This window comes from Prionailurus viverrinus, chromosome C1 (assembly GCF_022837055.1).
Source record: "Prionailurus viverrinus isolate Anna chromosome C1, UM_Priviv_1.0, whole genome shotgun sequence".
Lineage (NCBI taxonomy): Eukaryota > Metazoa > Chordata > Mammalia > Carnivora > Felidae > Prionailurus > Prionailurus viverrinus.
Genome location: NC_062568.1, coordinates 35,554,960 through 35,574,181, shown reverse-complemented (window position 1 = coordinate 35,574,181; position 19,222 = coordinate 35,554,960). Strand labels below are relative to the sequence as shown.

General features: G+C 35.9%; 1 pseudogene; it reads right to left on the bottom strand.

The window, feature by feature from the left end:
- Positions 1–7,897: 7,897 nt before the first annotated feature.
- On the bottom strand, positions 7,898–8,555 carry LOC125171595 (acidic leucine-rich nuclear phosphoprotein 32 family member B-like; annotated as a pseudogene).
- Between the last annotated feature and the right edge of the window lie 10,667 nt (positions 8,556–19,222).

Here is a 19,222-nt window from a genome sequence, read left to right as displayed (position 1 = left end):
AGTAAGTGAATAAATACTTTTCAGGCATTTTGGAATTAGCTGTTGCATCACAGCCATCACTGTTAGATATAGATAAAATACAAAACTGCACTGTGCCACGAGAGCAGGATTTTTCTGTACACATGCCAATCAGCATAATGACTTCTTAGGCAACATACATCCTAATGTCCAAAATGAATCATAAAACTTTGAGTCTGATTTTGGTTACTGTGATTCCTAAGAGAAGCCGTTAGAGATTTTATAACAAAGTGAAACTACTCCTACCCACTGCCTCTTCACAAATATGTGGATATTTATCTATCACCTCCAATTGTCTAGTTGTTAAACTATCTTTTCATCCTAGCACAGTTGAATCATTCTATAAAATCGCCATGAATGTTGAATTAGCAAATACTGACCATTGCTCCTAGGACATCCATAGGGTTAGGTTTTGTGATCCTCTGGTCACAATATTTTGCTCATCGATCAATATATAACCTTGTTTTAGGTATATTTCTTATTACATGTGTAGTGTTGATTCATTCACGTTGAACTCATAGCTATCAACACCAGTAATGCATGTATAAATGAAGCTTACAGAACACATGAACTTTCTCTGCAGGCACAACACAGTCTTCTTACGCTTAGGAATACGAGTCAGGACTTCGGCACTACACTTGGAGGATATCTTAAACAGCGAATTATCGAAAAAAAGCACAAAAAAGGTTTAAACATCACACTAAAAAACCACCAGAAAGAAACTCATTTATAGTATAAAAGCTAAAACAAGAAGTCATGCTTGTCTGACCTCAACTGGGAATGTACATGTGAGGCAACTCAACGTTTTCATTGCCTTGCACATGTCCACATATGTCTACAAATGACCTCAAAAGTATTATGAGTATTGACTTTGGGGTTGCAAATTAATTTCATGTCACTTTCTGTTTTAAAGTTTATTATTTATTTTGAGAGAGAGAGACAGAATGTGAGCAGGGGAAGGGCAGAGAGAGGGGAAGAGAGAGAGAATCCTAAGCGGGCTCCACACTGTCAGTGCAGAGCTTGATGTGGGGCTTGAAACCACAAACTGTGAGATCATGATCGTAGCTGAAAGCAGGAGTGGAACCTTTTCCCAGCTGAGACACCAAGGTTCCCCGCAAATAAATTTCAGCAAGCAGGCTAATTCCCAAATACGGAAACCACAAGTAATGGGATGCAACATATTTCAGTGGATCACAAAAGGTGTAATCTTCTCGAAAATATTCATTGGTGGCCACATTATTCAAAGACAGGAAAGTAGTGACTAACGATGCATTTCTCATGTAACAGTGAAAAAAGATATTTATTAAAAATGGCAGAGTTGGGGCGCCTGGTGGCTCAGTCAGTTAAGCATCTGCTTCGGTTCAGGTCGTGATCTTGCAGTTCGTGAGTTCGAGCCCTGCATCAGACTCTTGCTGACAGCTCAGAGCCTAGAGACTTCTTTGGATTCTGTGTCTCCCTCTTTCCCTGACCCTTCCCTGCTCACACACTGTGTCTCTCTCTCCCTCAAAATAAATAAACATTAAAATTTTTTTTAAATGGCAGAGTAAAACCCCCATGAAATTTAATTGTATGTTGACTCTGCGTAGCTTTATACCAAATTGAGTAAAAATCAATTACAACCTTAAGGTTTTTTCTGAAATAGCAAATACATGGCAAAGAAAATTGCTGATTCCCTCCCAGTAGGCTTTCTACCAACTAAATGACTTCAGATTTCTGCCTTTGTACCTGGATTTACTTTCCAGTCTTTTAATATTAAATTATAATGTTTCTAATATTTTAGGAGATTTGTCTGCTATGTTCCTAGAAAACAGGGATTATGTACCTTACATTATCCCTTTTGTGTATATTTAAACATCAGGCATAATATTGCATCCAGAAGGGGGTTGACAGGTGAACTAATCCTACTCTACAATTACATCTGAGAAAACTGAGGTCAAGAAAAGTTAAGTGATGAACATTTCCACACAGAACTTTAAAACTTCCTGACTAGATTAAATACGTGGTAACTTGACAATAATACATCTTATCTTACACTGAATTTTTGGAAGTTTTGTTTCTAGAATAGACTCAATTACCCTTGGTTTAGAAGCAACACCCAAATAATTAAGAAACCAGAAATAACTAAACCTATCATTTGGCTTTTGAGGATACACTATGATTCAAATAACTCCCATGATATTTGTTCTTGTTTCCAGGTTCTCCACCTGACATTTCTGGGTTTTTTGTTTTTTGTTTTTTTTCCTTTTCAATGCACATTTCTCTCAGTCGTGTATTTTTAATGCCGAGCTTTTGCTTTGAAAAAGCACAAACTGGAACAAAGCAAGTTCATACTCCCTAAAAGATTGGATGTGAAAAATAATCATGGGTGACTGCTTGGTTTACCTTGAAAATATACTGAGAATAGAGTTCTACTTTCTGTTCATTATTAGTTGCAAGGTGACTCTGAAATAAATACAGGTCTGTTACTTTCTCATACGGTCTGGTGGTGTTGCAAAGAAGTTTTTTTGACCTTCTGATGAATAATAGTAAGTTGCAGACACATAGGAGTTATAAAAAAATGTTTGCTAAATGATTGTTAAATGGCTGAATGGTGGCACTGATTTAAATAAGACCTTGAAATACTTTTATAGGCACATCTGGTTTTCCTTCTCCATCAGCTTTTTAATTCAAATTAATCACTTGAGCCACAACCTGCCCATATTAGCAGCACATCTAGTTTCCCATTCTTGAGACCTAAAATTAACAAATAGTGTTGAAGTTTTAATCAACCCAAAGCCAGTTTTGTTTCCAAACACCAGGAAGAGATCTGCTTTGAGAACCTTAATAATCCAAATGCATACACCAATGTTTAGTTGTTTTTGTATCTTTCACTGCCACAGAGGTCACATTTAATACTAGTACTACTCCTTTTGATATGTATCTATTCCTCAATAAAGCTCTTACTAAGCCATATCCCCTGGGAGGCACAGTAGTTACTGAATAATGTGATCCTACTCTCTTGTTTGTCTGAATCTTCTTTGATGGGAGTTAAAGTAAGAATAATCCAGTGGATAGTTTAACATCCTGCCATTGCTCCTAGATATGGCCTCACAGTGAGGATGTCTAAACCAGCCAAGAGGAACACTCAGATGTCAGGCACAGTCTGGGACAAACCCAGCTCTCCAGTGCTGCCTATCAGACCTTGATATTAAGCTGAGGACACCATGCAGATTCCCCTTTCCTTCACGACGAGTTCCCTATCACAGAACTGGGTATACTTACAGTCAGCCAACTGAAGTTAGGATCATCTCTGTTTGTCAGAGAGATCATAAAAACACTGAGCCTCATAAGGTACTAGGCAGATTCTATCTCCTTCCAAGGAAGTTCCTTTGCACCAATACAAAAATAACTAAAAAGACCATCACAAATCATAAAAGGTCTATCACTAAGGATCCGTAGGGCAACAGGATTGATTGTCCTGAGACTTACACAACAAATGGGAACATTCAAAATTGTTCTTCACTGAACCAGAGATCTGTCCTTTGGATGATTTCTTGCATCCAGCTGATAGAAAACAATGCAGAAAAATTTTGTGACATTCTCTTGAAGCCCTGTCTACCTCAGTGCCCTTCTTCATAAATATTATGACACAGGTATTCAGTTGTTCCAAATCTGACTTTTCTTTATAATATTCTCTTTTGTTCTCCTCCTCTATTTTTCCCCTATCTTCACCCTAAACTAAGTCTTTATTAGCCTGCATCAAAATGTGTTCCTCATATTTGCAATACGATTCATGGTTAACAAAGCATTTTCAAATATCTTATCTCACCATAGTCTTCACCACTAAATTGAGAAAATAGAAACAATGACGCTAACAATGTTTCTACTTCCATAGAAAACCTGCACTCCTACCTATACCTGCAGCCACATTTTCAAAGTTCCTTATATGTAAAATATATAAAACCAAATGTCTAATGAAGTTTGCCTAGAAATTGAGAAATATAAGTCAATTATGCATTAACCATAACCTAGAATGGAAGGTGACACAGATTACTCTGATGATGAAGGAAAAAGCTAGATTTTAATTAAAAAATAAATAACATTTGAATATTTATAATGCTATATTATTCTCTCATTTGATACTCACAAGTAACACTAAGAGGTGTATGTCATTCTATCTACATACAAATCAGAAAACACAGATTTAAGAGTCAAGCCTAAAATAAGGCTTTCCTTAAGGTCAGAGAGATTTGCCTGCTCTCCTTGAAAAAGTAAGCACCAATGAAATCTACCCAGCAAGGAAATGAATTTTGCCAGTAAGCATGTGAGCTAATAAAAGATCCTGAGCACAGATGGAATGAATCCCCAACCCTACAGCATCCTTGAGACCTGAACAGGGGACCAAGATAGGCTGTGTCTGAACACCTCATATAATATATATGTATATAATATATATGTTTTTTTAAAACTGTTAAATTTGTAGCAATTTGCTTTGCAACAATAGAATTAATACATCTTCCAAAGTTCACAGAGTTAGATGGTGTGGAAATCAGAACTTGAAGCCAGGCCTGTCAGATCCCAAAAACCAACTAAATGAATAATTTCTATCATTTATGTTTGGTAGAAGAATAAAAACATATAGATAGGTAGATAGATAGGTAGATAGATAGATAGATAGATAGACAGACACAAAAACAGTTGGATAGATAGAGAAGATAGATATTTTTATCAAACTGTAAAAATATGGGGCTTCAGGGGTGTCTGGGTGGCTCAGTAGTTAAGCATCTGACTTCAACTCAGGCCATGATCTCATGGTAAGTGGGTTCCAGCCCTGCATCAGGCTCTGTGCTGACAGCTTGGGGCCTGGAGCCTACTTTGTATTCTGTGTCTTTCGTGCTCTGTCTCTCTCTCTCTCTCAAAAATGAATAAACATTAAAAAAATTAAAAAAATACGGGGCTTCCTGTAGTATACAGAAAAAAAATGTCTTAAGTCACTAAAGCCAGAGATGTAAAAGCAACCAAGGATGTTTTTATTACTGACATAAGTTCTAAAGGGGGCATTTAAACTCTAGGATATAAAAAAGAATGCAGAATTACAAGTAATGGATAATGCCTGTGAGAACATTATATAATAAAGTTTAAAAATGAAGTAAAAGATAAGTGAGAATCCCTTTCATTTGGCATTCTTAAAGTAATGCTTTGAAATCCTAAGCTAATTTTCCTCTAAACAAACCTGACTTGACATTTTAATTTTGAAAGTTTTATTTTTCCTAGGCTGCTCTGATATACTGCTCCTCTTTCCCTGAAAAGCCATTAATTCTTGGCTAGTGGCCCTACCACAGTGCTTATGGATGTGGGCATGGAATTTGGAATCAGACAATACAGGTTCAAGAAATGCTAACACTTATTGGCATAGGAACTTAGAGTACCCTTTAACTACCAAAGTCTAACTTTCTTATTCATACAGTGCAAATGAGTGTAACAGTTCCCACCTGTCAATGTTGCTATAATTATCAAATGCCATGATGTGTTTCAATTGTTTAGGATACATCTATTGAATGCTCATAAAGAAGTTTCCTTTTGGTATTATTTTTATCATTGGTGGCTAATGTTTAGGCACAAGGACTGAGAGCCATTGGCATGTGCAAAAAGCTGTTATAACGATAACAGCTTAAGTCATAATGATTTCAGTATCAGAAATTATCACACTCCTCAGGTAGATTTTAAAGATCTCAAGAGCAGATTTATGTTTAACAAACATCTGCTATGTGCTAGGAACAGTGGCAGACATTCATATCTTACGAGTCATTTTCTTAATCTCCAACCAAACTCTAAATGGTGTGTATTAATACTTCATTTTCACATGTGGGAAACACCTCGTGATAAAGAGCTCCCAAAGATCTAGGACAGAAAAAGTACAAAAGTAGATTTTTCTTTGTTTCTGTTGTTTGCACACAGTGAACAGCAAAGCCCTAAACTAAAATTAAGTTCTCTTTTCAGCATCACTGCTAAAGCAGTGCTTCTCAAACTTGTAACACAAGCAAAGCAATTGAAGCTATTGGTAGGTTGCCGTGAAAAATGTGTTGGATCACTTCGTTGCTGGCAAAGCTGAGGTATAGCTGCTAAGCACTCAGTTTGCACAAAGGTGCAAACTAGAACGTGCTGAATCAGGGCGAGGTTCCCAGGACCTTTAGGTGGGTCCCACAGTAGTGTGTTTGGAAAAATATGCAAATCAGCCAAAAAGGTGGCATGGACAGTTGGCATAAAAGAAAGGCAACTTGAGATACAGAATTACCCAAATGGGTGGTATATAATACCCTCACCCATCAGGCAAGAATGAAAAATTGAAATTCAAGTTCATGTCACTGGTGGTTAGAATGTCCAAATTTAGGGGCGCCTGGGTGGCGCAGTCGGTTAAGGGTCTGACTTCAGCCAGGTCACCATCTCGCGGTCTGTGAGTTCGAGCCCCGCGTCGGGCTCTGGGCTGATGGCTCAGAGCCTGGAACCTGTTTCCGATTCTGTGTCTCCCTCTCTCTCTGCCCCTCCCCCGTTCATGCTCTGTCTCTCTCTGTCCCAAAAATAAATAAACGTTGAAAAAAAAATTAAAAAAAAAAAAAAAAGAATGTCCAAATTTATATTACCAATATGTCCATAAATGCAAAGGTAGACAATGAATGATTGAAGACTAATGGAATAACTGGAACCAGTGAACAATAATGGAATGAGTGAATAAGAAAGTGTTTTAGGAACATATTTGAACCGATCTTTATTATCACTGAGAATGACAGATAAAAATGTTTATACCTGATTTATACCAGGTACCATACCTTAGTAATACTGTGTTTCATACAATTCTGAAATTGGTGGGACTCGTGCAAAATGGCCTATAACATATACCCAGGCAAAACTACATGCCACTTTATCCAAGACATATATAAAAACAGTTATATTCATTTCAAAATGCCTGATAAGACCCTCACTCAGAAGTCACCATTTGGAACTGTGTTCCCACTGCTGAGGCCTATGGGCTAGAAATATCTTATGTCCCAGACACAACGTTCATTCTCTCTCTATATCTTGATTATAGATAGTAACCTACTTCTTCAACATTTGGATGAGCAAATATTATTTGATGTATTCAAATACTGCCTATGTCTGCTCTTTCTATCCCTATATCCATACTATTGACATTTGTCAAGAGAATCTTTGTTCAGACATAATCCTCATTGAAGTGGTTAATATTCTAATATCTCCTGTTAATCTACAAGGGAGAATCACTGCATACTTTCATACGTAAATATATTAATATTTAAAACACACAGATATATATGTAAATACATGCATTTTATATATATAAATTTACAAAGATACAGATACACAGAAATTTATTTTTCATTGAGTATCTTAAGGAGCTTCAGTTTCAGAGAAGAAATGTACATAACATTGGCTTAAGCTAATGATGTTCCAACTCTAGCTGAACTCCATTCAGCTCAGTGTCAATTATAATTACCTTTTTTCCCCAAAAATGTTAGGATTTTATTTTCAAAGTTTCTTTGTTGTACGGAAAGTAAAAATGCTGTTACAGTCTTGGCGTAACTGCTAGCCACAGATGACTCACCAATCACCACTATCCATGCTACAGCAAGAGTCTTAACACAAAGCTAACAATGCTTACAATTTTGTTGGAATGAAGACCCCAGGTTCAGTGGTCAACTTCCAAGAGGGACTAAATGGAGGAAGGTGTAATGTCACAAAAACTATTCTTTGCCTCTTTGGGTGGGTGGGTGTCCTGGGTTTGTTATCACAGCTACCTTTTTCTTAAAACAGCTACCAAATCCATATGAGCAGTTCAACCAATAATGAATACTTGTTCATTTGTTTTGGGGTTTTTCAGAGGTTATTTGGGGTCTTAACCATCTTCTCCTTCACCATCTTGTTTCTTCCCTCCTCTTCTCACCTTTCCCACTTTCTTCCTCATCTTATCTTCATCTTCATCCTCATCATCTTCATCCAACAACTTCTCCAGCATGTCCAAATTCTTCTTCCTCCCTGACTTCTTCCTATTCATCCTCTTCATCATCTAACTCCTCCTCTTCACCATCCTCATCCTCCACATATTCTCCTTCTTCTTCCTCCTCTTCTTCACCCACACCATCCACTTTGGCATCTGAGTCACGGACCTGCTGATCATCTTGGTCATGGTCAAGAGCTATTTCAATTTCAGTAGTTTGGGGAGATTTGAAATTGAAACCAAGCCTCCAATTATTAAACCAAGGAACTCTAAGTTGACACTTTCATCAGTTAAGACCTCAATTCTCCTATCATTTGATTTGCAATTGTTCAAGACAAGTTCACAAACAACTGCCCAGGTTTGGTTCCTCAGCTCCAGCTAGATTCTCCTCTTCATGTCCACGTTTCCTTCTTTTCCTCTGCAAAGTTAACTTTCTTTGGCAAAGGCCAGAGCAGGGAGAGGCATCCTGGCATGCGCAGCGAAGGCCTTTGGAAGGGTTCTGCTGGCAGCAGAGGCCAGCTGCATAGTCACAGGTGGTGGGTGGCATGTAGGCAGGTGAGAGGAGCCCCAGGAACCCCAATTCACTTTTTTATGTGGATTTTCTATCATATTATATTGTGGGAATTACATTGTGGTTGTCTCAAAAATGGCATATTTAATTTTTTCAAATGCTAATAGATTGGATATATGTATCTTTTTTTTGTTTTTGTTTTTAAAGTTTTTAATTAAATTCATGAGTTAACATACAGGTGTAATACTAGTTTCAGGTGTAGAATTTAGTGATTCATCACTTACATACATCACCCTGTGCTCATCACAAGTGCCCTCCTTAATCCCCATTGCTTATTTCACCCATCCACCCCACCCACCTCCCCTCTGGTAACCACTGGTTTGTTTGCTCTTTATAGTTAAGAGTCTGTTTTTTGGTTTGCCTCTCTCTCTCTCTTCTCTCTTTCCTTTTTTGTTTCTTAAATTCTACATATAAATGAGATCATAAGATATTTGCCTTTTTATGACTGACTTATTTCACTTAACATATTATTCTCTATCTTCCTCCATGTCTTTGTAAATAGCAAGATTTCATTCCTTTTTATGGATGAATATTATTCCATATATATATACATATATATGTGTATATATATATTCATTCCATATATATATATTCATTCCATATATATTCATTCCATATATATATATATTCATTCCATATATATATATATATACATATATATATATATATATATATATATATATACATATGCACACATACACACACAATTTCTTCTCTATCCATTCATGGATAGTCAATGGACACTTGAGCTGTTTCCATAATTTGGCTATTATAGATAATGTTGCTATAAACAATGGTATGTATGTGTCTCTTTGAATAAGTATTTTTGTATTCTTAAGTATACTGTAGTGCAATTGCTGGATGATGGAGTAGTTATATTTATAACTTTTTGAGGAACATCCATACTGTTTTCCAGAGTTGGCTGCATCAGTTTGCATTCCCACCAACAGTGTGAGAGGGTTCTCCTTTCTCCACATCCTTGCCAACACCTGTTCTTTCTTGTGTTGTTAGTTTTAGCTATTCTGTTAATACAAAACTACTGTAGTTTTAATTTGCATTTCCCTGATGATGAGTGATGTTGGACATCGTTTCATGTGTCTATTGGTCATCTATATGTCTTCTTTGGAAAAATGTCTATTTATGTCTCTGCCCATTTTTTAAAATACAGTTTACTGCGAAGTTAAGTAACATACAGTGTATACAGTGTGCTCTTGCCTTCAGGAGTAGATTCCTATGATTCATCACTTACATACAGCATCCAGTGCTTATCCCAACAAATGCCCTCCTCAAAGCCCATCACCCATTTTCCTCACCCCCCTAGCCCCCCACCCCCTTCCACCCTCATTTTGTTCTCTGTATTTAAAAGTCCCTTATGGTTTTCCTCCCTCTCTGTAACTAATTTTTTTCTTTCCCTTCCCTCATGGTCTTTTGTTAAGTTTCTCAACTTCTACACATGAGTGAAAACATATGATACCTTTCTCTGACTGACTTATTTCACTTGGCATAATATCATCTACTTCCATCCAGGTTGTTGCAAATGGCAAGATTCCATTCTTCTTCATTGCCAAGTATCATCCCATTACACACACACACACACACACACACACATAGACACACACACATTTATACATATACCACATCTTCTTTATCCATTCATCAGTTGATGGACATTTTGGCTCTTTCAATAATTGGGCTATTGTTGATAGTGCTGCTATAAACATCGGGGTACATGTGCCCCTACGAATCAGCACTCCTGTCTTGTTTTTCAAATTTACATCTAAAAAAGTATGTAAAATTCTTAATTTTGACTGGGTATTTCAGATATTTCTTTTGATACTTAATATTTTCTGCTAAACAAATGGATTTGAGATCATAAGGAGTTGAGCACTATTTTTTTAATGTTTAGTTTTGAAAGAGAGAGAGCACACACGAGCAGGGGAGGAGCATAGAGACAGGGAGGCAGAGAATCCCAAGTGGGCTCTGTGCTGCCAGCAGAGAGCCCAACAGGGTCTCAAACCATGACCTGTGAGATCATGTCCTGAGTCGAAGTCCGAGGCTTTAACTGATTGAGCCACCCAGGCACCACAGTACTATTATTTAACAAAATTGAGAACTACTTTAATGATGAATACTACTAAAATGAATGAATACATATCACCTGCAGTAAAGGCAAAATAAATTTAAAATAGTTAACATGCAAAACTTGTAGAGTCCCAAGCAAATACCTAATTCATTTTCTAACACAATAAATATTTTTATCTTTGGGGAAAAATGGTGACAAATCTTTAAACATTATGTATAAAAATAAAAAAAATCAATTTAAGTATGATAAAACCATTATCAATAAAAGAAAAAATATATCTTCAGCATTACTGTCGGGTTTTATGAAATTTAAATTTGCTTTCGAATTAGACTGGATTTAAGACTATGCCAAACGGATCACTACGATACAGTTGTAATGAACATTACCTTGTCCTGTACGGTAAGGAAATAGAGCTTAGCTCACCAAAATAGCATTCTTGGAAGCTCTGCCATTGCAAAAAATGGCTTCCTTCCCTGGGTATAATATTCAGAGGTTTTAAAATTCTTCAGAGAATTATTAGAAGTTACTTGACAAAAGAAGCAAGCAATTGTGAGTTTAAAACTGCATCACGCTGCTTGATCTCCATCTCAGAACCCTTCTGCTGATGGCTGTTTGTCACTTTGCATGGTCATTCAGGAACTATATTGTGACCATCTGCCACTTATCTCTTTGGCCACAATCTTCTCTTCTCTGATCACTATTGATGTTCCAAATGGACCCACCATAAACTAAATGTAGCAATTATGACATTTAGGTTAGAAACAGCCTTTGCCTCTGTAGGTTGTATCTGGATTACTAAAGAATCAGTCATAAAAACCAACAAAATATAAGCATTTGCCGAAGGCAGAGGTTTTTAAATTGCTACAATTAAGTTTAAGTTGATATTATCATCATTAGTCCATATTTTCTATTTTTTAAATAAATTAGCCACACAAATTCCTACATTTAACTCCTAAGCAAATGCTAACACAGCTGGTCCTCCCAAATGCACTCATCATATACTTTTTGAACTATGTGCCATTTCTATTCAAAACTGAAATATCCTTCAGGAAAAAGAACCATTTAACATAAAAAGGTATTTGAATTAGAATCTTTTCTCTGGAAAGGAAAAATTGTTGAGGCAATAAAATTATCTGTGGTTGCCAGGAGCTGGGGGTCATGGAGAAGGGATGAATAGATGGAGGACAATGGATTTTTAGTGCAGTGAAACTCTTCTGTAGAATAACATAATGGGAGATATATAACTTTATACATTTGGCAAAATCCCTAAATATGTACAACACAAAGAGTGAACCCTAATGCAAACAATAGACTTTGGTAGTAATATATCAGAATAATAATTCATCAACTATAACAAAGGTACCGCACCAATGCAAGATGTCAATAATAGAGGAAATTAGATGGGGGTAGTGAGGGGATGTGGCAGAGTAAGGAGAGGCTATAAAGGGAAACTCTGTACTTTCTATTCCATTTTTGTCGAAACCTAAAGTGTTCTAATAAATAAAGTCTAATTATTTAAAAACAAAATAAAATCCTGTCTCTCACTTGCCTCTTTGTACTTCATTATGATTTTGTGTATCTGTCCTTAAATTAATGTAGATATATGTGGAGAAGAAAGTTTTGAAAGTCTGTTGTGAAATAAAATGACCCAAACTAAAATCTCATGAGAAACTCAAGCATAATTTCTGTCGACACATATTGTAACATACATCGCGTTGGCCTGCCTGTTTAATTTCATTGGGGGTAAAGCAGGGACGGTGGCGCAGAAATTCCCATTTATAATTCCCTGAAGGAAACCAATCAATTGATGACCAGACAGGTGTTTAAAAGCCATCTTGCACTTGATTGACACAGTTGATGTTTACAGACTACCAGTCCTCCAACATGTCCCCAGGCTGTACACGACCAGGGACCCATTATGGATTTTTTTTTTTTTTTGCTTTTGGGAATTTTCGTTGTTGTTGTTTTTAGTTCTTTTGTATGTCGAATCTGTATGTTTCAACTTTCAATACGCATCATGGTGTTAGCCCTGTCTTTTGGGGTTATTAGAAGGAAAAGGATAAGGGTCCATGAATGAATGTATGGATAAAGGAGACATGGTACACACAGGCACACATACAGACACACACAGTACAATACTATTCAGCCACAAAACAGGACGAAATCTTGCCATTGTGACAACCTAGACATACCTTGAGGGTATTATGTTAAGTAGGTCAGACAGAAAAAGATAAATACCACATGATCTCACTTATATGTGGCAGCTAAAACAAACAAAGAAACAAAACAAGCTCATACAGAAAAAAGACTGCTGGTTGCCAGAAGCAAGATGGGAGCGGGAAAAATGACTGAAGGGTATCAAGAGATACAAACTTCCAGTTATAAAATAAATAAATCATGCAGATGTAATACATAGCTTGGTGACTTGTAATGATAATGTATTGCATATGTGAAAGTTGCTGAGAGTAAATCTTAAAAGTCCTCATCAGAAGGAAAAGAAAAGAAAAAAAGGAGAGGTGATATAAAAAAGAGAATAAAGGAGGGAGTGAAGTGGAAATGGTGATTAGGGCTACCTAATGCTGGTAGGCTATGTTGCTACTGATAGCACCTGTATGAGCCCTCAGTTATTGTTCTTAAGTAAATGTGTAGATCCAGAAAATCCACTAGTAGTATTTTTTCCTGCCCATTGACATCTAAGTGAGTATAATTCACTTGGTATCATACAATGCAAATAACACATATTTAATAATCTAATCAAATAGCATGTTTACAAATAGTGATCAGTAGAAGAAAAAATTCGTCTACTCTGAAATACTCAGATATTTGAAGGCAGTTTGCTAACAATTTAGTTCACTGTGCTTTAATTGATGAAAGCAAGACTAGGAGGTAAATGAGAAAAAAAGGTGAAAAAAATCAATCCATATCCACTGACACTTCTAGGCTAACATGTACTATGCTGACATTTGAAAGAGACTTACTTACAACACATTCATGAGAGATGCTACCGAACATTGGAAATCACAGAAATGTGCCCTATATATGTTCCTAACTCAAACCTAAATTCCCCCCATATTTGGAATAGCTACATTAACTCAAGGTTCACACTATTATCTCATTTTCCAAGTCTTATTATTTTCTCTGATAAAGAATGTCTCCATTAAATAAGTGGTAGAGAATAATTTAATGTTTCCTTAACATTAAATTTTTGGAATGAAAGAAAAATACGTTTAGTTTAACTAGGGACATGATGTGCAAATAGGAATGAACAAATCTATTATCTCTAACCCAAGGACATTAAAAAATCCTGCTATAGTAAGAGTCTCCCACATATTCATCATTCTCAAGTTGAACTGTGAAACTTGCTAAAGAATAGATAAGAAAAGCATTGCCAATATGTCAACCACCTTAATACCGTCCAAACTCCTTGCAATTGCTGCATTTTCTTCTGTAAGAAATGTCAAGATTTCATCAAAAAGTCTTTTAATTTGGATAGTCTCCATACAGTTGTCTGGCTATTTTCACTCTCTGGTTTGTAACTTCTCTTATACCAGTTGTCATTTCTGTAACCTTTCCAACAGCAACTGTGCAGTCTTGGGACCACGATGCAGAATATCTCACTCAACAATCCTCCCACAAACCATCTGTTTCTAGAGACATCAACAACTGTTGGCATTGAAAGACTCTATGCAAAACGGGGAAGAAATTGTTCAAAATGATAAAGTGGAACTTTCTCAGAGATCTTAAATCCTTAGCATAATAGGCAAATAATTGACATATAAAAAACAATATTATTTGAGTAAAAGATTTCAAGTCTGGAAAAAGAAAATAAAACAAATCCAAAAAGACCGAAGCCCCTCACTTACCATTCCATCACATTTTATAAAAAGTTGCATATCAAAAATTTTTAATTATAGTAATGAATCTCAATAAAATTATGTAATATGCAAACAAAACATCTACTAAAGATGTGAAAACATTCACAAGACGTTCACCGGACTGACTTCATCAAACATGGCAACATATACATCTATTCTTTCATTATAAAATGACACATATCAATCCTTATGCAAAAGCATAAATGGAACTTTATTACCTTCCTGCATCTTGATTTGGAAATTCTACTGTCCTTGAGATGTGAATGATCACCAATAATTACTTTTAATTCACTTTCATAGGGCAAATAAACTGTTTTGGATAGATTCTGTAAGAATTAAATGTCCTAAAGAGATGAATTAGTTTTATAGTTGGCAATGTGATTTCTTATACATCTAGTGTGATTTCCAAAATAACCTTATGAAATAGTGGGACAAGTATTATCACTGATTTACAGAAAAGTACTTGGTGAGTCATTCAAAGTCACATACCTTAACAGTAACAGAGGCATAACTTAGAAGCCATTTTTACAATTCACAGTTAAATTCTATTCAAAAATTATTGTTTGGATTGAGTTTTTAAAATCAAATGTGCTTGGGGCTCCTGAGTGGCTCAGTCAGTTAAGCGACCCATTCTTGATCTCACCTCAGGTCATGATCTCGGCTCACGTCATGATCTCATGGTTTGCATGGTCAAGTTTTGTGTCGGGCTCTGTGCTGACAGTGTGGAACCTGCTTAGGATATTCTCTCCCCCCCCCCCTCTAAATAAATAAATAAATAAATAAATAAATAAATAAATAACTTTTAAAAATAAAATAAAATGTACTTTTATTCCTTAATTTTCTAAGATTACTTACCATCATATCATCTGGGTACAGAGATGATAACTGATTTGAATATAGCATATTATTTTTGAAAAGATTTCAAATGTCTACTACAAATACCAAGATCTTAAAAACTGCAGGGTTTTACAGGTTAGGAACCACATCTGTTTAGTCTTACATAGAATTTAATAACAAAATATTATAATGTTTGTCTCATTTTAAAGACTGTTCCTAAAGATCTAAGTTGCCACACAATATAAATTAATTCTGAAAAATAACTCATAGGCAACATGCCTTTCATATTCACTGCCCTCTTTTTTAATGGATTATTTTGTTACTTTTTGTCAGCTCCCAGGCTGTTAACTTTCATGTCATTAATGCCTAATAGTTAATGTTTTGGTCTATTTAAGGCCTAAAGCTTAAATGATTTGAGTTTGATGATTAGCAAGTCTGTAATAGGGCTCTGCCTCATTTTGGATCTCAGGTCTGTGAACCAGAGTCAGACCATGTTTTATCTTGTATGTATTATTCATCACTCTCATACTCAGAGGGAATTTTCCCAGACATGAAAGCACTTTAATTTTTCTTTTTCTGAGGACATATTCATGTCCAATTGGACCAATTACCACAGCCAGTTAACTCTCAATTATGTGGGCAAAACAAATTGTATCATTTAAAAAGGTGTTACTGTCACAACAAGTGATCTTTTTATAAATGGGTGACTATGTCAGACTTAAAGAGTTTCTGTCAAAAGGCTGAGTAATTACAAATCTCCCAGATGTTAGCAAACAAACGTCACCAGACTGATGTCAAATATGGGCATTCCATTCCAGTATTTAAAAAAAAAATAATGTTTATTTATTTTTGACAGAGAGAGAAAGAGAGAGAGAGAGAGAGAGAGAGAGAGCGCGCGCGCATGAGTGGAGGAGGGGCAGAGAGAGAAGGAGACACAGAATCTGAAGTAGGCTCTAGGCTCTGAGCTGTCAGCACAGAGCCTGACACGGGGCTCGAACTCACAGGCTGCAAGATAATGACCTGAGCCAAAGTTGGATGCTCAACCAACTGAGCCACCCAGGCACCCCAACCGTTCCAGTATTTTAGATCATTGGTTCTCAGAGGCAATTTTGCCTCTTCATGTAATACTCAGCAATGTCTGAAGACATTTTTGGATGTCACATTGGGGAAGAATAATTATTGGTGTGAAAATGTCAATAATGTCATGGTTGAGAAACCCTGGCCTAGATGGGATCGTACATGTAATAGCTATTAAAAATAAAATTTGGCTAATCATAATCCTGATCAGTTTGTTTTACATTTAAAAACTAAAGAAATTAGCTCAAGTCAGTACCTCTCTTCCTGTAATATCTGATTATTTTAATTCTATTTTCCCTATTGATTTCTGTATTACATATGGTTCTAAACTTTAACTTGAGTTCCTCTTCTGCAGTTTCCAGTGCATAATGAATTAGAGAAATGACAGATTGTCATTTCTTTCTTTCACATTGGGAGAGGAGATCCATAAAGACCTAGTTCTAAATTCGGGTTATGAGAATTGCAGCAAACTGTTTTACCACTGCTCTCCACTTAAGTCGGTTTACATGAAGAAAGAAAGACAGAGATGTGGATAAGGGTGGGGTAGATACATGATACATGGATGAATGGAAGGATGGATAGATGGATAGATAGATAGAAATAGTAGAATAGATATGAGCTTGAACCCTAGAGAAAGACTCCTTACGTGTACATCTTGACTTCACTACTTACTAGCTATGGGTCCTTTGACAAATAATATATTAGGAGCCTATGATTTTAATCTATAAAATTGGCACAATATAACATTGCCTACTTCATTAGGGTTGTCCATAGGATGAAACAACAAAGCCTTTAGAAAAGTTCCTTACATCTAATAAATGTTTGAAATTATCAGCCCTCCATATATTTATTTATACAGATGTTTTTAAACCTCCAATAATAGTACTTTAAAAATAATAAAGAATTGTATTACTTAAAATAATTTTACTTCTTCTGAGACAGTAAAACTTCTGAAAATTATGCAAGTGCTTTCAAGAGCTTCAAATGAGAAACAGATGTATACAACCCTGCTCCTCAGTAAAATTAATCTCATGCTCAATGTATTTTTGATCACTGGAAATGAGGAATAAAAATGAAATTATTGTGGCACTAGAAAATAAATAGATTTACCAATTCTGCTTTTTTATTGATATTGATTAAAGTACTTTTTGATCACCATTTCAAATGTAGAGTGAAGATAAAATGTTTGCATCATCAGAAAATAACTGGATTGACCAATGCTGCTTTTTCATTTATATCTATTAATACTTTCATGCCTTCAGATTCGAATTGCTCAGGCTTCAGTAATTTATTTTTCCAGGCTTATAAAGTGCTTTGGGTGTTTTTGATTGAAGTTACTCATTTTTCATCACTATCATTGATCAAAGTCTTCCTACACTTTTCTTTTTCTCCACAGTGACTTAAATATGTATCCTTGTCTTCGACTTTCTGCTTTAATCTTTATCTTACAATGTCTTATCTCACCATGTTTGTGCTGGTTTGTTCCAAATGACTCTTACTTGAGGATTGCCTTCTGTTATACACTCCTAAGTGATTCAATTCAACAGGTACAGAGAAATTACAGATACATAGATTGATTGATTGATAGATTGATAGATGATAGATCGATTTTATATATTTGCATGTATAATATATAGCTATAACAATATATATTTATGTATGTATATATGTATAATTGTATTTTATTTTAGCAGTATTTTTTAATGTTTATATATTTACTTTGAGAGAGAGAGAAAGAGCACAAGCAGAGGAGGGGTAAAGAGAGAGGAAGGAGACAGAATCCTAAGTAGGATCCATGCTGTCAGCACAAAGCCCAATGCAGATGCAGGGCTTGAACCCACAAACCATGAGATCATGACCTGAACCAAAATCAAGAGTCAGACACTTAACCAAATAAGTCACCTAGGCACCCTAGTATAGTTGCATTTTAAATATATAGCTGTGAATGATGAAAGAAATGGTTGGGTAAATCTTTAGTTTTGCCTTATATCAATTTTGATGTTTAACACAAAGGATATGAAATCCACATTGTAGGTTTATACAAAGGAAGATTTGGAGTTGTCCTCCATTTAAAGGACATATCCTCCTGGGGTTCCTGGGTGGCTATCAGTTAAGCTTCTGACTTTGGCTCAGGTCATGATCTCATGGTTTGCTCCTGATTTTAAGCCCCTCATCGGGCTCTGTGCTGACAGCTCAGAGCCTGGAGCCTGCTTTGGATTCTGTGTCTCCCTCTGTCTCTGCCCCTCCCCCACTCATGCTCTATCTCCCTCTCTCTCAAAAATAAATAAACATTAAACAAGATAGTCTCCAAACCATGTTGGTGATTTAGTTCAATGGTGAAATCCTCAATTATCTGGATATTGCCTTCAATAACCTCAGCCTCTAAAATGGTATTAACTTTAAGTTGGAAGTTGGGGACAAAAAAAGTCCTTGGTGTCCCAGAGAAGGCATCTGGAGTAGTGAGAACTGGTAGCTCTATTCTATGTGAATTTACAATCATATAATTAATTTTGCTGGGCTTCATGATGTCAGTTTTTCAACATAATATCTACAAGGAAATAGAACAGTATTTCTCAAATGCTCAGATTTGCAGGGACATAACCAGACACAAGAGAGATAATATAGCCAATAAGCAAGGGAATATGAGACATATTGCTATTTTTATATATCAGTACCAAAACAATATGTTTTTTGGAAAGCTCTTTAAAAACAGAACTTTCTATACCACATGCTAAGTAAATAAGGAAGTTTCATAAACCTTTCTTGAAATA